Genomic DNA, 12,511 nt, shown 5'->3' with positions numbered 1-12,511 from the left:
AGCTGAGCGGAGCGCAGCGAGGATGAGCAAGCGGCAGTACCTCGCGAGGTGACGGGGACGCCAAGGCGAGACGGGCCAAGTTGGAGGCGAAGCTGTCGTGGACCCGTGAGCGCGAACTCGGCCCTTCTCGCCGTTCCTCTTATGCCGCGGACTCAACTCGGAGCGACTCAAATATTCCCTGGCGTTCACTGCGGGTACTCAACCACCCCAGCCGCGCTCTCTCCCACTCTCTCTCGAAAACCGAGCGCAGCCCAGTAAAGTATTAAGCCCAGCCCAGTCACACAGGAAATTACACCAAGAGATGCAGACGGGCGGAGTCAGTGGAGGTGGGGGGTAGAGGAATGGGAGTTAGCCAAGACATTTTGAAGAGAGGCTGGCTGAGTAAGTTTCTGGCTGGCTGGGTAATATTCTGGACTGCTAGGTGGGTGGGGTGGGTGGTTGAGTGGGCGGGAGGAGAGGTGACTGGCTGGGTGACTTGACTATCTGGTTAGATGGCTGGCTCAACCGAGCGGCTGGCTTTGGTGGCTGGGTTATTTTGCGAGCTGGATGACTGGGCAGATGCCTGACAAGATGGAGTGACTGGTGGAGAGTGACTAGCTGGCCGAGTGACTGGATATGTGGTTGGCTAAGTGGGTGATTGGCTATATGACTATCTGGGTTGCTGCGTGGCTGTGTGGCTGGCTAGCTAGTTGGGTGGCTGGCCTGTTGACTAAATGACATATTAGCACTCATCATTACACTTCAGCTTTAAAAGCCACCACTTGTTCGGGGACGAGACGAAATGCAGAGCGCAGCCAAGCGGAGATGTCAGCGTCTGGGTCGGTCTCGCCTGCCAAGTAGATGTAAAAAGAAAACGCTCTGAATAATAATAATAATTACAATGTCCGTGCACAGACTCGCTCGCTGGGACGGGCGAAAAACTCTGCTGCTTATGGCCGAATCGCCCTGAAGCCTAATTAGAGTTGAGCCTGGTTGGTACTTGGGCGGGTAACTACCGGGCCCTACCGGGTGTTGTTGGCGTGGATTTAGTAAGTGTACCCCTCTGGAGCACCACGCCCCTCGAACGCTTGATGTGGTTCTTTTTTTCTTTTCCATGGACTCTGATTTCCGCCGACACGAAGCCAAACGCCCAGGAATACAATTTCTCGCACACGCCAACGCGGGGCCATGCTGAAGATGAGCCCCGAGGCTCGGCGAGGCTTTCGTGGGTAATTACCTCGGCATTATTTTGGTGGTCGCGACCGGCCCTGTCTGCCACCACGGCCAATCCCGTCGATGCCACCACAGCTCGCCATCGATTCCTTCCTTCTGCTAGATCCCTTCAGCCGTTGCAAAGTTGACACCTGACCCACGAAGGCTGCTCGTGCAGTCTCATGACGTCATTAAGTCTACCTCCGGTTACTCGATTTATGCATTCTTCAAGGACCTCTTCCACATTATCACTACCACCGTGCGTATTAGGACTTCCCCTTGGTCGCCGACCTTCCGAGTGCCAGTTCAATGCCCGTCCTGGGTAACCCCCCCCCCCCCCCGCACACGTGCGCCACCCAATCACCAGTCCCTTGACGCTGGGCATCGCGGCAGCGGCGGTGATGCTTGCCGATCAATTCTGTCCACCGCGTGGGGACCTCGCGCGTCTGTGCCACCCACCACGCTCTCTTATGCGAGCGACTGCGGGGAGAGGCGGCGATAAACAACGCGAGGCTACGGCGGCAATAGGAGACAGGATTCTCGTATTGTCTTTGCGACTTCCTATTGCGAATGCGCGCGGGTCAGTCGGGGTCAAGCTCGCATCGGAGAACCACGCGGACGGCTCGCCCCGCCTCGGGCCCACCAACGAGTGGCCTTACGAGTAAGAGGGAGCGGTGGCGCAGTGGTTAGAGCACTGTGGTACAATCCCACCAACGCGAGGTTGATTTCCGTCCACAGCTAAACATCAGCGAAGAGTGAGATCTGAACAGGTCGATGTCCCCTCCTCCCGATTTGACAAACCTTCATTGGCCAGAACGGTGGAGGTGTCCTTAAACAGCCCCCATGACCAACATGATCTTCATCCACTGCAATGGATTGACAATCATCATCAGCAGCAGCAGTTTTGGTCTATCCACTGTTGGATGAAGGCCGCAACATCTTCACCATGCCTCGTGACCTTCCCATGTCACAATCTCACCACTGCACGTCGTCTCTCCGCGCCATCTCCACGATGGTCGTCGTTTCGGGCACGTTCCCTTCATCATGTGGCTGCTGCTGTCACCGGTCTACACTGCGTGATGTCCACCAGCCACGATTCCCTTCTTAGCAATTGTCCTGCCCTAGTCCGCTTTTACATTTGTTTTGTTCCCTTTTTGGTCGGTTTCTCATTGTAATTCCCAGCATGCACCGAGCTCTCCATGCCTCTTCCTTGTGCACTCGTCAGTTTTTGGTTTGTTCCATATTCTTTGCGAGCGTCCTCCGGTGTTCGCGGCCCGCTTGTAATCACGGCAAGGCAACACGCCCTTGGCTGGTATCGCCCCTTCTTGGGAGAGTTTTGTTTGTTGATTTTATCCCCAAATTAAGACGAAACGTGCATTGGACACCTACGGGGTGTCTCTCCCATGGATCGTGATGATGATGATGATGATCAGGTTCATTTTTCCATAAGCACTTGAATGGACTGTCGCTCGCACATTTGTTTTTGGTTCGTAAAAATGTACTATTTATACAACTGTTCACTTTGAGAAAACGATTGCTAAGTATACTTCATATACAGTATAACACAATGATAAAGTTCCCCGGTATTGCCTGAAGAGGCTGTTGGGGAAAGTGCTTTTAGCGAGCACCTATGAAGGCCGGCACGGCACACGAGAAGGTGGGTGGCCAACACCACGCCCGGCCGCCTTTGTCTCCCTCGTGGCGATGTTTACTCCACACCGCACCAGCTACTCACTGGAGGCTGAGTCGACCTAGGGGCGAAGCCCATCACCGTTTCAGATAATCGTCTCTGGCGTTGGCCGTGACCTGGAATCGAACTCGGGTCGCCGGGATCATAGCGCGGCGCGCTCACTGCCACCCTGCCACTCTCACAGTTTATAAAAACGCAAGCACTGCCCGCGGATTTGCGTGGGACGCACAGCTGGAGTGGAGGGTGGTGGTGGTGGTGGGGCGTGACGTCCCTCTCACCTCTGCCTGTAACAACAACAACAATAATAATAATGTACAACCCTGTGCCAATCCACTGCTGAATGAAGGCCTCTCCCCTGCGCCGTGTCGGTCCTGAGGAGGGTTGTTTGACCATAGTTCAGCCACGTTGTTCAGTGCAGGGAGGTGGTGTGAAGTGGGGGGAGGGGGGGGGGCAGAGTGCAGGAGCGGTTCAGATATACCCATTCACCGACATAGTACTGATTGCACCGCGAGAGATGGCTACGGATTGGAGAGGCATTCATCCAGCAGTGGATTGACCATGGCTGGTGGGTGGTATTGCGATAGTGTGTCACACCAGCAACTTTGTTTGTTTGGCCGGTGGTATAGGAACATCTCCTTGAGTTACGGGTTTCTACTTTTGCTTCCAAACGCAGTATAAAAATAAATTACAAGATTTATGGGGACGATTATTAAGTCAAGGCTTTATTTATTGTTCTGGATTGTTGTACGGTTATGACAAGCGCAGCGGTGTGAACGTTCCTGTGCTGTTACAAACAAAGGGACCACACGGCATCCCAATGACATCACATCCGTCTGTTTGCAGGTTTCACTTTTTACCAGAGTTTTTTTTTTATTCATGCAAACATTTCTAACCAACGAGACAAAAGTCCATCATCTCAACTGGCTCTCCCAGAGCCAGTGGTTGCTATTCCACGTTGCTAGACCGAAGCACCCCCTCCCCCGTATGTCCATCGGAAAACTGCTATCGAACGTCCCAGATAGTCGGGCAGCTTCGCCACGTGGTGCCTTCTCCTACGGTACCCGGACGAATCTACTTCGATTTCATTGTGAACGTATTTATTTGACCAGGTAAGGCCCACTGAGCTAATTGGGTCTTTTGTCAGAAGAGACCGAGCCAACAATTGTTGCTCGGCGAAGTGGTTGATCGTCTGGAAATTTAACGCAGCCAGAAAGTCGAAAACGCACCTTTCTAAAATGTGAAGGGAAAACCCGGGGGGACCCGGAGCAAAAATCCATGCGACCGCGGGGGAAAAATACGCAAACTCCAAATACACAGCGTGCGTCAGAGTCGGGATCTAACCCACGACCTCCTGCATACCAGGCGAGAGAGATGACATCTCGCTGCTGCTGCTGTTGATTTTGCTGAATATGTTGCGCATTAAATAACGATTGGCGCTGTTGCTCCTCGTGGTTACCGATGGTGCGGCTGCCGTGGATGATGATGATTATGATAACGATTTAGATATCGACCACAAACAACGATGACGACAGTGACCACGACGGCTACTCCACGGGTCGAGCTGTATCCGTGCACCGTTTAAATACAAAACACACAGCCGCCGTTCATTACCAAGTTGCGCTTACGTCACCACGGCGCTTGTGTCAGGCTAGGTGCACTTCAACATCACTCGCAGGACACGCGCTCATCCCAGGCATCGCTTGAATGTTTTTAACGTAAAAAAAACGAACAATTTCACGAGAATTCTCGTCTCTAGGAACACAGCGGAGTGATTTTTCTTAGATGCGTGGTCGAGACAGGCAAATGCGTGAACAGGAGGGAGCATTGACGAGGTGAGTTCATTTATTGACGAGATGGGTCCATTCAGTGACGAGGTCGGTCCATTCAGTGACGAGGTGGTTTCACTCAATGACGAGGTGGGTCCATACAGTAACGAGGTGGGTCAATTCAGTGACGAGGTGGGTCCATTCTGTGACGAGGTGGGTCCATTCAATGATTAGGTGAGTCCATTCAGTGACGAGGTGAGTCCATTCAGTGACGAGGTGAGTCCATTCAGTGACGAGGTGGGTTCATTCAGTGACGAGGTGGGTCCATTCAATGACGAAGTGGGTCCATTCAGTGACGAGGTGGGTCCATTCAGTGACGAGGTGGGTTCATTCAGTGACGACGTGGGTCCATTCAATGACGAAGTGGGTCCATTCAGTGACGAGGTGGGTCCATTGGGATGTCTGACCAATGGCATTGACAAGCGTTTCACCTTCGCGCGGAAGGACACCGGAGCCGAGTACCCCGGAGGAACCCCACCACCACCACCACCACCGTCACCACCACCACCACCAGCATCACCACCACCACCAGCATCACCACCGTCACCACCACCACCAGCATCATCACCACCACCAGCATCACCACCACCACCACCACCACCGTCACCACCACCACCGTCACCACCACCACCACCACCACCTCCACCACCGTCACCACCACCACCACCGCCACCACCACCACTGCCACCACCACCGCCACCACCACCGCCACCACCACCGCTACCACCGCCACCACCGCCACCACCGCCACCACCGCCACCACCGCCACCACCGCCACGCACTGGGAGTGACCACACCACTCCTCCCGCACATCTCCAGACACCGACCCCCAACACACCCCGTACGCCGTGTCGGCCTTCACAGGTGCTCGCTAACAGCACTTGCCCCTACAGTTTGTTGAGGCTATATGGGGGATCTTTGTCTTTGTGTAGACTACACGAGGGTGGCGGTCTTCGTCTTTGTGTGTTTTTTTAATCTTCCACCGCTGATTCGATTCGCGACCTCTGCACCGCATCGCTCACGGAGACAGCTCAATAGGCGCTGCTGCTGCTGCTGCCGCTGCTGGAGGCTGCAACGGCCCGGCGAGCAGAATCGAGTAATTTCAGGATTTCCTGACAAAGCCATCGAGATGGTGGAAAAAGAGATGGGGGGGGGGCAAAAACTAAATATACGTCTGGCAAGAAATACAATTCCATTGTATTTTTTTATTTTTGGGGGGGGGGAGGTGGGTTGTGGTGTGTGTGGGGAGGGGATGTTATGGATGGCTTGCCCGTTGCACCAAGCGTTCTGCTCGTAACTTCACCCCAGGTCTCCGTTTGTCGAGACGCGCACTTACTCGCCGTGCACACTGCTCACGCACCGCAGACGTCGTCCCAAGCGGAGAGTTTCCTCCGCAGCGGTGCGAGAGAAGACCATCGACGGAGGCTTCGTCTGAACTCAATGTTTTTTTTTTAGCAAGCGCCCATCATTTTTGTTAAGTGAAATTATTACAGAACTTATCGAGTGCGAGTTTAAGACCCAGCCAGCACCACCATCAAAGCCAGCGCCACCAGTGTCATCCTCATCATCACCACGACTACCAGCATCGGTCTATCATCTGTATTAATACTCGCAACAGCACATCATCATTAACAATACTCGGAGCACGAATACATTAGCACCATCATCATCATTATAATCAACAACGCCGAGCCGAGTTTCAAAACTCAGGAACGTCCTTCATTGGGATGTTTGGCCATTTTCAGTGATGTATGTATGTATGTTGAACTTATTTCGCACCGTACGTATCCAACTGTGCTAATTGGAGGTGCGGGGGAAGGACAACAAACTAAACACGCGCAAAATTTTGATTTAAAATCAATCTAGATTTAAAAGTGCATCGCTCCAGTGGCTTCCTAAGTGTTTCACGTGTGGGAATAAATCAGGAGTGCCAACAGAAAACCCACTGCGCATACGGATCGGATAACAAAATAAATATATACAGATGAATTCATGACTCGCTGTCCAAAAGTTCGCATCCGACCTTAGCCCTGGCCTCCCCTGGGTCGCGCGTCAGCACAAACTCATCAAGCGCCGCTTCCAACGCGGCACACGCGACAGGCAGCAGAACACGACCCCCCGGAGGACTGGAAGTTCAGGTTCGACTCCCCCACCCCCCCTTCCGCTGTCGACCTCGACAACAAGGCCGCGTGGCCCAAGGCGGGAATCACGAGCCACCTGCCCAGACACGCGCAAGAGATAAAGACACGCGACTTCCTCCCACCGTCTCATCATCTCCCTCCCTCACCTCCCCCACTCTCACCCTCACCTCTCCTACATCATCTCGCCTACCTCTCTCCTCCTCGCCCTCCCTCACCCTGCCCCCCTCACCGAAATTCCTCCTGGGCGAATTTCGCCGCTGCTGCCGAGGCTGGTTTGTACAGCTGTTGCTGCTGCTGTTGCTGCTGCTGTTGCTGCTCTCACCGACGATGGAGGCGTCAGCGAAGTTTCGCTCAACGACAACAAAAATCTGACGGAAAGAATCAACATTCGGCATCCACGCGCGAATCGCTCCAAAAAAATAAAACCGCTACCCGCGACCAAAACAACAGCGACAGCGGAACGATGCAGCGGGGAAGAGGCGGGGTGAGCGCTTCAAAGGGCATGGCGAACCATGCCCTCCACGCCTCCCGCCGTCTCACCATCGCCTCCTTCCTTCTGCCAGATCCAATGACCGTTGCAGTCAGACGACGCCCTCGGCCGAGAACGTCCGTGTCACGAATCTATCGTTCCAATTGCACGCGCTCCAGATTCACCCAGCTGGATTGCGCAACCAGGTGTCACGACACCTCGGCGAGCGAAGCCGCTCCGCGCCTGGCTTGGCGCCGCTTTGTATGAGCGACCACCGCTGTGCAAGAGGGCACAGGGCGCGTTACGGGACACTGCGGCGGGCAGGGGGGGCTAGCGTGGGTGGAACAGCAGAGGGCAGCGCAGCAAATTCCTGGGAGGGAGTAGGATGGCGAGAGGGAGGAGAAGAGATGCGGGAAGGAGAGTAAGGGTGCGGCGGTGTGCGGTGGGGGGGAGAATGAAGAATGGGAGAGAGAGCGCAGGAGGGAGGGATAGAAGTATAAGGGAGGGAAGATGATGGAGAGCGATCGGTAGGTAGAGGGGGAGCACCACCCCTCCGTGTAACGCTCCCACGTCAATAACGACGACGTCGCAACGCTCACCGCGAGTCTCGATCCCTCTGCGCGCGATCGAGGTTGCTCAGAGCCGCCGGAGCCGGCATCGCCGCCCAGGCTCCGGATTAAAAAAATGCGGATATCGGAAGCGCGCGATTAATAAACTCGGTCCTGCAAGCGCTGCGCTAACCGCTGCACCACCGCTCCCCCGTTCTCACGTGGCGCACATGCTCCATGCACATTCCGCGCGCGATTTGAGACACGGGTGGATGGGGGGCAGCGCGCGGTCGCCCGAATATGGCAACACCTCAATGTCTCTAATCATGCACCCCCCCCTCGAACACCTCAACTGGAGAGTATACCAGTCCCCCCCCCCCAGACCGCACCTACTCACATAGTTGGGGGGGAGGGGGGGTATCAGTGTCTCAATTGCGCGGCAGAACTCAGTGGCAGGGCCCGCACCTCCGCGCCCCCTGGTGAGAACTATTCCGCCCATCACACACGCGCCTCCACCACTACCACCACCACTACCTCCACCACCACTACCACCACTACCACCACCACCACTACCATCACTACCACCACTACCACTACCACCACTACCACCACTACCACCACTACCAGCACCACTACCACTACCACCACTACCACCACCACTACCACCACCACCACTACTACCACCACTACCACCACCACTACCACCACCACTACCACCACCGTCGCCACGCGGTGTAGGTGGGTATGGGTGGGTGGATGGGGAGTCCACAACGCACTTTGACGGTGCTTGCGTTTCCACGCAGAATTTGCTTTAATCCATCGACCATTATTCAGCAGCATTTTTTTTTCATTAAGAGAAAGTGAACTCTGGACCCGTTTCCATTTTTCTAATGCTCGTCAGTAGAGAGTACGGCGCGAAAGAATTTCAACATCCATCCATAACATTTGGACTGTAAATACAACCTGAGGCACGTATATATATAATACAACAACTCACATGCTTCATTAACATTGCCTTTCAAGAAGCGGTATATAATCGGAGCAAGATCATAGCCGGATGTTTCGGCAGCCAATCCTGCCTGACACATTAATCCACCGCTGGATCAGGGAGTATCCTCGCCACGCCGCTCGTGGGGGTTATTCGACCATACTTCACCACGCCGGTCAGTGACGGTTGGTTAACGGCGGGGAGCATAGGCGTACAGCACAACCACGGATTCGGCTGCACTGCCCTTCTGCTGCCCACCGTATTAAAAACGAAATTATTTTATATTTCACCAGGTAAGGCCCACTGAGCTATATTGCTTTGTGAAGAAGCGCTGGTCACAGATGATAGCTCAAGAAAATCACGCACCCTGTGAACAACCGAAAATGAACGAGATTACACCAACAATGTGGCCAGGGCTGATGCGTTAGTCGTGACGCACGGGCACAATTAACTAAACAGCATCACGCCTTCGTCAACAACGCCGTGGCCTTGAAAGGAACACACAAAACAAATAACTACAATAGCCGACGTTTCGGGAAATTGGCCTTCTTCGTAGAGCGTGAGACGACGCCACGGGATCTTTAACGTTCACGGCGAAGCACGCTTTGGTGAACACGCCCGCCGCAGTGTTAACCACGTGGCGTTGGGCGAGTCGCGTGAACACGGGGGGGGGGAGGGGGCGGGGGACGTCTACGGCCCGCATTCCCAGGTGGTCTAGAGGGCAATTTGGGCTACAGCGCTGCTTTTACTCGTGGCGGCTCCGTGCATGACAATGGCGCGCCCTTCTTACGCAAATTTGTCTAAAATAGGGGACGTTTCGGGCAATGGCCCTTCTTCACAGCACGCAGAGGCGCCAGAGTGAGTGGACTTGAATATCAACCCCGTGTTAATAAATCCAATTCTCATGCATCGTTCGTTGGGGGGGGGGGGGTGGGGGGGTGGGAGCGTTTGTTAACCTGCAGCCCGCCTGCCGTTTCATACAGCCCAAAAAAAAAATTCACATTCTTACGGCACGAGAAAAAGGCCGTGTATTGACTCAGTCGCTGGTGGTTGTCACGGCACGATGTCGCCTGGGTGGGGGTGGAGCGGCAAGCAACGGATCAGATGTTACTCGCCGCTCTTGGTAGCCGTGGCCAGGAATCTAACCGAGGGGGGCCGAGTCTAGAGCGCGGTGCGCCAGCTGAGCAGCCACCACGACGCCGAAGCGCCACCCGAAGAGACCACGGTTGCATTTGTTGTTGTTGTTGTTGCCGCCTACTAGTGTATTGTATTCTCGTCGAGGGTTCCCTCGCTTTATGCGGTAGTAGATGCGTTCCGTGAAAAGGGTGCACGGAAACGAAACCGCACGAGGAGACAGCTGCCTGCCGATTAGCGCACACAATACACACACACAACGTTGTCCCACGTCCTCCCGCATATCCGTAATATGAGTGAATGCAAACGGCGTATATTGAATTATGGGTTGATAATGTGTTAGCTGCATATACGCGGAATCGCACTAACCGAACCCTCATCAAACGAGGGAAAATTGTATTTGCTATTTGAAATCCCATTCTGTGAACAACTATACTCAATTAAAATCCCACTCACCACCCGAATATTTACATCTTTTTACATTATTTCGTTCCTCTCGATCGAATGAACACACGACGTGAGTGCTGAATGATAGCGGTGGCTCTCGTGGTCACAATAATGGTGATGATCAGCAGGAAGGAGAGATTTTCATCCAAGGGTGGATAGACCACGTCTCACGATCGTGATAATTCTAACGAGTTATATAAATCTATTTATTTTCATTACAGAGTTGTTTACTGCCATTGGAGCAGAAAATTCCACGATTTGGCCGACTGCCCTGATCACTGCACAAGTTCACTCTAAAGTAGCAGCACCTCGACAACCGATGACGGATGGCGATTTCCACTTAGCACGTGCCGAGATCAACGGTAACTTCTGGCAACGATGGCGACTGTTGATCAGGCAGAGCCCTCCGTCCAGCAGTGGACAACCCATGGCTCATAACGACGACGACGATCACGATGTTGTATACTTCCAAGTGGAAGACCACTCGAGCGAGAAGCCACGCCGCGCGATACCTCGAGTGTCGGAACCGGTGCAGCGCGAAAGCTGTTCGAGCCTGCGGCTGCGACGGAGAACGGACGCGTCCTCGCTTGCTCTCTGCTCGCGGCTCAGGGTGTTTGTTGGGCAGACGCGGGCCAGGTGACGAGCACGGCTTGGGGCGAAGATGAGCTCGGTGTCCGCTCTGCGCGAACGGTCGCGAGAAAGTGAAGTGAACGAGCGAGTTTCGGTGGCCATATGGGCGATGGCGAGTTGGGGGGTGTCGGCGGGGGGTGTTGCGGTGGGCGTGGGAGAGGAGGGGTCGAGAGTGGAGTGCGGTGGAGGAGGGAGGTGTGGAGAGATCTGTGCGTGCGTGCGAAGGCACACGATCATCACCATCCCGAATATTAATATTATTATTTTGATTTAAAGCATTCGTGACTGCAGGGATTCATATTCTTGGTTCTTTCGGTAAAGTCACGTAGAAGGGAAACAATACATTATTAAAAAATATACGTGACTTTACAGAAAGAACCAAGAATATTATTGTTATTGTCACGTGGCCGCGATCACTCTTGTCAACAACTGTTCATCTTCACCGTCGCTATCACTGTTAATGGATTATAATTAATAACGCGTTGATATCATCATCATCATCATCGTGTTCACCACTACTCTTATTAACATCAGCACCACGTTAATCGCGATCAAGATCATGTTCCGATCAAGATCATGTTCCGATCAAGATCATGCTCCGCGCAGCACGCCGTTAGCATCTACAGTGAGGGAACAAAGTATTTGATCCCCTGCTGATTTTGTACGTTTACCCACTGACAAAGAAATGATCAGTCTATAATTTTAATGGTAGGTTTATTTAAACAGTGAGAGACAGAATAACAACAACAAAATCTAGAAAAACGCATTTCAAAAATGTTATAAATTGATTTGCATTTTAATGAGGGAAATAAGTATTTGACCCCTCTGCAAAACATGACTTAGTACTTGGTGACAAAACCCTTGTTGGCAATCACAGAGGTCAGACGTTTCTTGTAGTTGGCCACCAGGTTTGCACACATCTCAGGAGGGATTTTGTCCCACTCCTCTTTGCAGATCTTCTCCAAGTCATTAAGGTTTCAAGGCTGACGTTTGGCAACTCGAACCTTCAGCTCCCTCCACAGATTTTCTATGGGACTAAGGTCTGGAGACTGGCTAAGCCACTCCAGGACCTTAATGTGCTTGTTCTTGAGCCACTCCTTTGTTGCCTTGGCCGTGTGTTTTGGGCCATTGTCATGCTGGAATACCCATCCACGACCCATTTTCAATGCCCTGGCTGAGGGAAGGAGGTTCTCAACCAAGATTTGACGGTACATGGTTCCGTCCATCGTCCCTTTGATGCGGTGAAGTTGTACTGTTCCCTTAGCAGAAAAACACCCCCAAAGCATAATGTTTCCACCTCCATGTTTGACGGTGGGGATGGTGTTCTTGGGGTCATAGGCAGCATTCCTCCTCCTCCAAACACGGCGAGTTGAGTTGATGCCAAAGAGCTCCATTTTGGTCTCATCTGGCCACAACACTTTCACCCAGTTGTCCTCTGAATCATTCA

General features: G+C 53.2%; 1 protein-coding gene across 2 annotated transcripts in view; it reads right to left on the bottom strand.

Moving 5' to 3' along the window:
* The window catches only part of LOC116938564 (gap junction gamma-1 protein-like), a 50,514-nt gene extending 38,689 nt beyond the window's left edge, over positions 1 to 11,825 (bottom strand). The window contains exon 1 of one of the 2 annotated variants that reach the window (XM_032945854.2): positions 10,947 to 11,825. The gene's annotated coding sequence lies outside the window, so the exon portion shown is untranslated. Of the gene's footprint in view, positions 1 to 40; positions 5,151 to 10,946 lie in introns of those variants that run through there. The other variant, XM_032945855.2, reaches the window with a different exon arrangement.
* Between the last annotated feature and the right edge of the window lie 686 nt (positions 11,826 to 12,511).

Source organism: Petromyzon marinus, chromosome 4 (assembly GCF_048934315.1).
Source record: "Petromyzon marinus isolate PM22_M1 ecotype Great Lakes invasive population chromosome 4, UKy_Petmar_22M1.pri1.0, whole genome shotgun sequence".
Taxonomy (NCBI): domain Eukaryota; kingdom Metazoa; phylum Chordata; class Hyperoartia; order Petromyzontiformes; family Petromyzontidae; genus Petromyzon; species Petromyzon marinus.
Note: the sequence above shows the minus strand (reverse complement) of the source record. Positions and strands in the feature narration are given on the sequence as shown.